Source organism: Anser brachyrhynchus (genome assembly GCF_964034855.1).
Source record: "Anser brachyrhynchus genome assembly, chromosome: 1".
Taxonomy (NCBI): Eukaryota; Metazoa; Chordata; class Aves; order Anseriformes; family Anatidae; genus Anser; species Anser brachyrhynchus.
In genome coordinates, this window is record NC_137694.1 from 115,223,153 (window position 1) to 115,233,138 (window position 9,986).

Genomic DNA, 9,986 nt, shown 5'->3' on the forward strand with positions numbered 1-9,986 from the left:
AGAAACCCACAGACGTGCACAGATAGCAGGCTAAAAGCGAACACCAGACAATGCTGTTTCCCTTTTTCCCAGCAATGCAAGAGAAATGGTTGTCCCCCGGATTAAATCCTGGAGCAAAGTGGATGTTTAGAGGAACTTTTGCTGAATATGGTCTCAGACTCAATTACAAGAGATAGCCTGAGATTCCCAGGAGGGATGCAAAGCATATATACTCACGGTCCCCTTAGAAAAGGAACAATGGAGAGCAATGTAAGTGGGCATTACTGAAGGAAATTTTACTGGTCTTTGAATGTTATGATTACCAGTTCTCTGAATGCTTACCAACCCCATTATATATATCCTTTCCAGGTCTCCTGGTCTTTAACACTTCTGTACATCTTGTACTTAACTAAATAAATTAAATTAAATAGGATGGTCTCAGACTTTTCCTGTCTTTCAGACCGATTCATGTAAACTATCTTTCTTGTGCAGGAAAGTAGAAACAAATGATATTTCTAAGGTAAAGAACAGTGATCAATTAAAATATTCAGATAGCCTGATTCGGTGAGCTCTTTCTGATGATAGCTGGTTTTTAGTAAAATAGAGACCCTGTTTTTCATCAGACAGATACAATTTAATCAAAAAAATCTGTTTCATTCAAAGTTTTCAGATCCATTCTGGGTATTTTCTGCTTCTTCTCAAGGTTTCCTCTGAGCCTTTCGCCTTTTTTCCAGGTACCCTGCTGCCTATCATGATTTACCCTGATCAGAAATATTTATTCTTTCTCTCCTCTTCTTTCCCCGACCCCTGAGAATTTTGAACAAATAGCCACTATGGTGTTTCCTGTCTTAAGAAATACCGTCATCAAAAAAGAGCAGCATATTTTGTTTCCGTATTTTCAACGTAAGAACATGTAGGAAGGAAAGAAAATCACTAGCTGCCATGCCTTGGCATTTTTTATAGAAATACTCAGCCTCGTTTCAACTAATTTCAGCCTCCCAGAAGTCAGACATTTAGTAAGCCAGCCTTTTGGGCTTCCCTCGTCATCAGCAGAGACAGACACGTGCCCAGGTGAATTCATCCTGCCGACGATCTGTGTCACCTCTCTCAGGATGGGATGAATCACTTCTGCCAGAGCCGGCAGGCTGGATGAGCTGCTGGCTCCCATCACACCCGGACCCTGAGGCAGCTGAAGCTTGGCTGGAGGAATTACACCCACCGTGAATGCACACGCAGGGGAGAACAGCACTGCTTCTGACACAAAGCATTCAAGTGCATTTAAGCAAAGCAGGAGGGCATTTTAACTGGTAAAACTATATTTAGTCCAAATTTAGTTACATGAATGCTTTACTCCACACTTCCTTATTATTCAAAACTTTTACGTATCTTTTCCTCAAATCGTGTTTCCATCTCCAATTCAAAACTGAGTTTAAAGTCAAGAATTCAACGATTTCAGTGAAATAAAATTTACTTTTGCACAACTTTGTTGAGTATTTATTATTACTATTATTATTATCCACTAATTCACTCCACTAGTTTCAAGACTTGTATAACTGCTGTTGATGTGGGAAATAATTCAAGAAAAGGACATGCTTCAGCAGTTTAAAAAAAAAAAAAGAAAAGAAAAGAAACCTCTCAACTTGTATGAGCCCAATGGTGTGGAAGTTACCATTTGAGATACAAAGCTTTTCATTGATTTATGGAGCACTTTTGTTAAGGGAATATATGAGTATTAACTCCACAGGTATCTGGTGACTCCATGCTGGAAGAGAGTCACCATCCTTCTGCCTTTCCTAAGCACTAACCATATGAAAGAGGATAGCTATCTCATCTTTCTTATGTGAACATAACCCACTAGCCTCCTGATACCCAACATAGAATGCCCTCTTCTAGAACGCCAGTGATCAGTAATTAAAGAGACCAATACACCTAGTTTACATACATTTATGTATATACATCCTTATCCAGCACCATGGGGAAGCAGAGATGTACTGGGAATATGAAATGTGTTTTACCTGGGAAGCCACAGAGTAGAAACCTCTCAGGAGGACCAGCTCTCTAGCAGCAGCACCCATGGGGAGGCTGGAGATGCCCTGGCCAGGTGGCACACAGCAAGATCAGGCTGGCAGGTCTTCGGTGGCCACGCTCAGGTCCTCAGTGATAAGGACTGTTTGCCTAACAACTTGTTTCTGCAAGGAAAATAACATTTCCTAAAACATCTGAAGTGTTAAAAATGAAATTCAGGATTCGGATGACGGGGTGATCTGCTTTGCTCAGTAGAGTTCATTAATACGGTAGGACACGGCTTACTTGTGAAAGGAGGAAAATGGGGGCTTTTTTGTTGCTAAAATTTATAAACTGAGGGAAATAACTGTTTATATTACTACTGATAGTAATGTTCTCTCCTTATACCGACAAAGTCGTGTAGCTAAATCAGCCAAAACGACTAGTAACGTAGACACCTAGCAACATCTAGTGACCAGATCAGGCTAATGCAGGAAAATATTGGAAATGAGCTTTTACAGAAACACACTTAATCTGATTCCAAGACTGACCCCGATTTTATTCTATTGCTTCATCAAAGTTTTATTCTAGCTGAAACTCATTCAATTCCTGAATAAAATGTTCTGGTTTTAAAATAGACATTTTCTTTAATCAACTTGCAGATTTTACAAGAAAACAGTCTCCTTTTAAAAAAAAAGTTTCCCAAATCCCGAACAATCAAATGGGTTGAAAAATAGATATGAAATTACTGAAAGTGTTTTATACAATAATTGAAAAATCTGTATATCTTACCCTGCGTTTAAGCAGCACTGATGGTGTGGAACCACTGAGATCTCCATGATAACATCCAAGAATGATGCTCTATCTTTATTTAGGAGTTCAGCATTTAATATATAACCTATTAAAACATAAGCAATAAGATATTTTAAGCAATATGTTTAACAGATGGTGACTACCCTGACTCCATGTATGGGTGCTGGAGTTATATGCAAGCAGGAAAACTGTTCCTTTTTTTTTTTTTTTCATTTTACTTTTTAAATATTGCTTTGACTTAATGGAAAATGTACATGGGGACAGAAAACTTACTACTGCTTTTTTTAACCAATTCCACTGACCAGCTGTTTCCCATATTAACTTTATCAAAGACCCGTGGGGAAAAATGTGTGGTTCTGTGGGTAAACAAATTACCAGCAAAGAGACACAAGTGGTAAATTTGTGACTGTGTATGTCAGTAATTTCAGATATGAATCTCTGGGGTCCAGTTCTGAATTTGTTAGACCCCCACAAATCTATGAGGTTGTCAACTTTTAAAAAATTAATTCCAACTAAGAGAGGATGCAAATTTAAAGCAAAACAGTCTTTCTTAGATATCACCACATGTACACAGCTCCTAGCTGAGAATAACAATGCCTTGTTGTAGATGAATTAGCTGTTTCCAATGACAATCATCTTTCGAAGACGGCTCTTCCAGAAGGACTCTGTATACAGCCAGAATGAATGATAAAAACCAGAGGGTGGAAGCAACAGGGAGGCAGACTGGGAACTTCTCCCAGAAGCACATGTTGGGGGCTTCCTCACCACTTGCTTGCCCCCTCGCACTCCTGGATGTGGGAGGTCTGACTGCGGTCGTGGTTCAGCCTCTAAGACATGTGCATGGCCCCAGCGCTGCTCACCCCGACCCGACGGGGCTGCCATGCGGCCAGGCACCCCATGAAGCCCAGACGTACTTTCGGCTGGCCTCTTTGGCTTCAGCTTGGCTTCAAATGCTTCTCACCTGTGCTTAAAAGCAAGAATGAAATGAGGAGGGTTCGTCCGCTGGCTTTTCCAGTGCCTTTTTTTATTCTGCCAAACAAATTCTGAAACACAAGGCAGAAAAAATGTGTGAATGGAGTAACTTGAAAGGATGGACAGGCACAGGCACATCACTGAGGGTCTTGGGGTTATTTTGCTTTTGTGTGAAAAAGAATTAAAAGTGGGGTTTCAACTTAAATGTGCTGAGCGAAGCAGTGTCCTAATGTGGCTAACATTCCTGTCCCGTTGTTTTCCTTTACTGATCTTCAGTGAATGTCTGCTTCCTCGCTGCACAGTAATTAATTTTTCAGTAATGTTTCTCTGCAAAGACATTAAAAGACAAACTGGTTTCTCCACAGTGTAAATATTGCAAGGCTTGCAGTAGGAGAACATTTTGGAAGAGTTTTGTGTGTATTTAGAAGAGGAATAATACAAATCACTCTTATGTTTTTGGCCAGAAAGAGCAGAGCAGCCTTTGTGTCTATCATTAATGTGAATTATACATCACATGTGTAGTAAATACATACAGGAATTATATACGGGCGTGCTGCAAAGGAAGCACTGACAGCACTAACACCCAGGTGAGCCCATTATCATAAGGCAAGATCAAGGCACCTAATTCTAAAGCACTACTTCCTTAGGCTCAGGCATTGTATTGGCAAGAGACAGACAGGAAGCATGCTTTAGGTCTGCTCCAAAGCCTCCCGTCACCCTCCATCCACCGTGGGTGAAGCACTGTTTTCCAAATTAAGTGTGCTATATATATTTTTAAAAGTGAATTCATACTCTGATTATTACCCATTTAATGAGTAATTCATGAGTAAGTTCATGAGTACCTATTTCCTGGGCACATGGAGTTACTCCATGGAGTTACAAATAATTATTGATGTTTAAAATTCTGGGTAAATAGAAAGTTCCCATGAAAATTCATTTGACTATTTAAATTAATTTCCTATGACTCCTTGAATGCGTGTTCTCATAAGTGATTTTACTGGCAAAAATGCTCACCAAGACAGCAACTTTCCAGTGAACGCTGCAGGATACATCAGAAAGCAAATTTGCATCCACTGTCAGGAGCGCCTGCACCAGGAACTCATCACCAAGAGGAGGCCAGGGGATGGAGGAGTCCCACTACGCACAATGCTTGGTTGGACCAGGCCCAACTTCAGGTCTGGAGTCTGCTCCCCTGATTCTGGAGGCACACTCACAATTTTGCCCACGATCCCTGACCAAGGGACCCATCACCTTGTGCACATCCAGCTCCTCATGCAGCAGTAGGTGCTGGACCCTTGATGTCCAGCCTTGGAAGAAAGCCCTTGAGGTTCCTTCTGCACATCTGATGAGGGACCAAGTCGCCTCCCATCTCAATAAATTTCTAAATATATTTTTAAAATGTTATTCTGAGGCATTTCTGTTATGATTTTGCCAAGAAATTTCTGAAAACCGAAGGCTGGCTAGTCTGCCCAGACAGATACAACTCCACTTCTGGAGAGTAGAAAGATACCCCCTGGCAGTTCATTGTAAAAATCAGGTTTAAAATATAGATATATATATTTCAGGTAAAAAAAATATTTGAGATCTGTGAAATTTATTATTATCATGTATATGGGATAAAATCTTTGTTAACATAATTAATTAAATATTATATCTACTACCAAGTGGTATAATCCAGGCCTGTAGAATAGAGAAAGGAAAAAAAAAAAAAAAAAAAAAAAAAGAGTGAATTGTTGTAATTCTGGGGGCCAGGAAGGTGAAACATCTCAAATTCTCCCAGACAGATTCTTTTCTGATAACATGAAGATACTCACAAACCTCCTTGCAAATGCCGTGCAGTATCCACATGTGCCAATTTTCATTCTTTCAAAGACTTCAGAAGTCAGGCTTAGTGCATATGAGAGCAGCTGATGCCTTTGATTGAGGATATTGTTATTACTGAATGCACTTCTGTCACATTTGCTCATCTGAGTGCAACCTCTGAGGAGTTATCTGCACACAAGCTGCTTTGGAGAGTGTGCAGCACAGACCTTTTCTTTTTGATTTTACATGTGTTTGTTCTCTTGAAAGGCTTTTAGCCCTGAGGTAAGGATTAGACAACAATTTAGCAGCCTTAAAAGACATCATAAAAAAATAGACTCAACTGTCATCTTCAGAAGAAAGAGGCCTCATTTGGTTTTCAGGAGTGTTGCATTGTTTTCCACACTAGGTTTACTGCTGCTTACAGCAGATGCAAAACAGAATCATTTCCGCAAGCTGAGTACTTTGAGAAAACCCACTGCTGTAATGTCAATCCGATAGTCTTTTTTTTTTCAGCCGATGTTCATCACACACCTAATTTGTAGGTCACCTGAGCAAACAACACACTTTGAAGTGAAACACCGAAATGGATCCCACCACACCACCAGCCTGGAAATCGAGACCTCTTTGCGTGACTTGTTGCTCCCATTGCTCCAAACAGAGCTCCCACCCCACCACCAGACCAGCCAGCGTGCGCTCAGATCTCAGCAGCCCTTGGGGAGTATTTGCTCTCTCCTAGGACAGCAAAACAGTTCATGTCAGAGGGCGAGAGCATAGCAGTATGATTTTTTCTGGAGTGCTGACTTTCTGCTGAAGCTGTATTTCCCTTCATGCAGCAGAGAAGTATTGCACAGCCTTCTACAGACAGTGTTGGTGGTGCAAAATGTGTGCTTTCACACAATTTTTGCACTGCTAGCAGCACGCAGAACCACAGCCCAGGTATGTCTGCACAGACGGGCCCAGGGTTTGGTGTGTATGAAGTACTGATACAATATGTCTCACCGATAGTTTGTACATTAGAAAAAAGCAATCAGAGAAAGAGAAAACATAGTCTTCTTTAAATCAATGGCATGCCAAAAATGTTGTTGCAGGTTTAATTAGTGGTAAGTGTAACTAATGCCCAGGTTTGATGCAGAGGTGCGTAAAGAAGCTATTACAGAGCCAGGTGATGAAGAGAGTGAGAGCAGCCACTCTTGGTCAAAACCTTCCCATAGAGCCAGTCCTGAGTAGAAACCATCTGGTTAAAAAGCATTTGGGGCTGATATAGAGCATGTAGACATTCAGCTTTATTGATCACTGGAGCTAGCTTTTCTTTTGGTCTTTTGCTGGGAATTCAGAGAAGCAATAGCAGAAAATAATAATAACAATAATAATAATAACAACAGGAAAGCTAACAAAGAAGGCAGAAGCGCCAAATGTGGGAGCTGTAGCAGCATGACAGAGAATGAAAAGTTGAGAAAGTGAGTTTTTAAGGCAAACGCTGTCAGAAAAGTCTTGAATCTGTTGCAAAGATGCTACCCTTGCTTGATCCAAAGATATAAGACATTGATTCAAGCTTCAGCTTGTAATGGAAAACACCTGGTGGGGCCCAAACTACTTCCTAAATGCTTCAGTCCAAAAAGGGGATAACAGGATATACTCATCAACATTTGGGAGCCTCTTCAGAGCATTATTTTGCAGAACATACTGCTCTGGGCATCATAGCAAAGAGGTAAACCTCAGCTAGGTAGCCAAGTTAGAAAACTAGTCTCCCTGGAATCCTCTTTGTGCTGGCATTGGGGACTGACAGACTCTTAAAAGGCTCAAAATGAGTTCAGCAGAGACTGAGACCATGATGTTCCGGTTTTTATACCACTGTGGTTACAGTCTGACATGTCATTGACAAGGTTTGCAATGAAAGATATATTTCATTTTCATTCCTTCCTCACCAAAGAGCAAGGGGAATCTTTATGTGTAAAAAATGCTGGTTCTTCCTCAAAGTTCAGCCATTTGGGGAACAACTGATCAGACAGCCTATATTGCTGCTAAGTCCTTCTAGCCTCCAGCAGTATCAAGATGTCTTTGTTAACAATGATGGTTTTTACACCTAAATATGCTGTTTAGTGTGTTCTGCTGTAATGCTTCTAGGAGAGAAAAGAGAAAATAGTATGTGATTTTAGAGAACCCTAGAATAATTCAGGTCGGAAGGGACCTCGGGAGGCTCCAGCCCAACCCCTTGCTTAGAGCAGGTCCAGCCAGATCAGGCTGGGATCAGGCTGGATACAGAAACCAGTATGGGATTTTTTGGTCAGCAAAGAGTCTAAACACTGCCACAAAGTAGCACTGTGCAAAACAGTCCAGAAAGAGGCAATACATCAAGACTCTACACGGAAAAATGTGTGGGGAAGTATCAGGCTAGCATAGCACAGCAAATCACAGAATTCCTATTGAATGCTCCAATTACTCAGGCATATTCCCAGAAAGGTTTGCTCTTGCAAACACAGAACAAGAAAAAAAAATAATAAAGCCTCAGTAAACTCAAGGTTATCTTTCAAGCAAGTAACTGGGATTTTCATTCAGATCCTGATGCTTGGCATAGCTACACATTCTAATGAAATATGAAACATACATCCCAGTGAGCATGTCTGTGTCAGCTTCAGAGAGAACAGGGATCATGAAGAGTACTTTATTATTGACTTGTCTATGATTTAACATGAGAAGGCAAGCATGGAACTAGATGCTTGATAAAAGCCATAGATATTCATGCTGAATAAAGAATAAAGAAAAATTCAACACAACTGCATTAAACCGAAAACTCAAGCTTGTGATTTTGGAAAGTACTACATGAAATGAATTACCAAACACCGCATCTTGATGAGGGCAATGTGTTATTAATATCAGTGCAGACACCCATGCCAGCACCTGCAGACAATGATGTCAGTAACCTAGAAGCTTTGGAAAGAGGTATCCTGACCTTCATGGATATTAATCGGTGCTACGACAGTCCTCAAAAGGAAGACCATAAGTCCAGTTTGTGTTGCATCATAGTAAATACACCACATTATTTACAAGACACTGGAAAATGGCTCATATATCTGGAAAAAAAAAAAAAAAGCCTACTAAAAGCCTACTCAAGGACATATCAAAAACCTATTTGGTGTTTCTTGACTTTACTTGGCTGAAACCAGTGATAAGATTCCCTCCAAATTATGAGGTGCACATTATGCTTCACAGGATGAGTTTACCTGAATATGTGATGCAATAAGAAGCCTTTGTAGACAATTCCAAAGTAAAAGTATTCCACTGGCATTATAGGAGAAAATAGTTATTATTTTACTGTATATAGTATGCTCCTTTGGAGGATTATTTCCTAAATTGTAAGTTATATACACTGAAGTGAAAGTGTCAGGTGAAGTAACAAAAGAAGGAATGAAAAACAAAAGATTTGTGTTAGACATATCCACCAGCTTCTCGCATATTACTGTCAGAGGAATAGAAATTTCTGTGGGTTAACAATACAAATTACTACACTTAAAAAAAAAAATAGACTGTGTTATTAGCTTGATAAGGTTGTCCAATACACATAGTAACTACTTAAAACATAATGCTCACTAGCATATAGAGTTAATGAATTTGAGGAGCTGATTATAATGCACTGGCTGGAGCTGACAGCCTTCTGGCTTACACACCATATGGTATAACCCATCCTTCAACACTTGAAGAAATTAATTTTGCTCTCTGCCACTTTAGGTGCACCCATCTTTTTGTGTGCAGATATATGGGTTCTGGTATGAGTCCTGCTGAAATTTGTAGGAAGGCTTTTAACTCATCTCTGTGGGGTTTTGGATACATCTGTAGCTGACAGGAATTTAGATTTAATTGATCTTATGCATTTGAATCCTACAGTTGGATGTTCATATATTTTCACAATTCACAGCGAACACCAACCCATGAAATGCATTTATCAAATCATATGTTTTCTGTGACACCATTGCTTTCATGCTTTCATGCTTTTTTTTTTTTTTAGTTTATTGCTGGTGCATTTTTCTTCTGTATGACTCAAACTAATAAAGTAACTCACATGTCCAGGTGGGAGAGACCAATCTTCTAAACTCATCTTGCCCACTAGCACAAACTTCCTTGTCATCTGACCTGCACCCTACAGCCAGATGCCAGGACAGTTTACATCTAATGACTTCCATTTACTAAATCCCCTAACTAAACCAATGAGGGCTCACCTCAGCTAGGCACTGCCAAATATGGACATTTATCAGAGACTGAAGAAAACTGGGTTATATTTCTGGACTCTGCCATGAGCCAGTTTCCTGACCCTGGGCAAGACACTAGCCTCACTCCCCTCTTTCCCTTGTCCTGCCTCCACTGCTGAAGTGGCTCCTCTCCAGGACAGTCCTTCTCTCTGCGTTTGTGCTTGCGTCTAG

General features: G+C 40.3%; 1 long non-coding RNA gene across 1 annotated transcript; it reads right to left on the reverse strand.

Moving 5' to 3' along the window:
- Positions 1–434: 434 nt before the first annotated feature.
- Positions 435–3,713, reverse strand: LOC308178162. Its single transcript, XR_013939616.1, has 3 exons — positions 2,776–3,713; positions 1,995–2,168; positions 435–1,179 (listed from the first exon to the last, which is right to left on the reverse strand). It is a non-coding gene; the product is annotated as an uncharacterized lncRNA (long non-coding RNA).
- Positions 3,714–9,986: the final 6,273 nt, after the last annotated feature.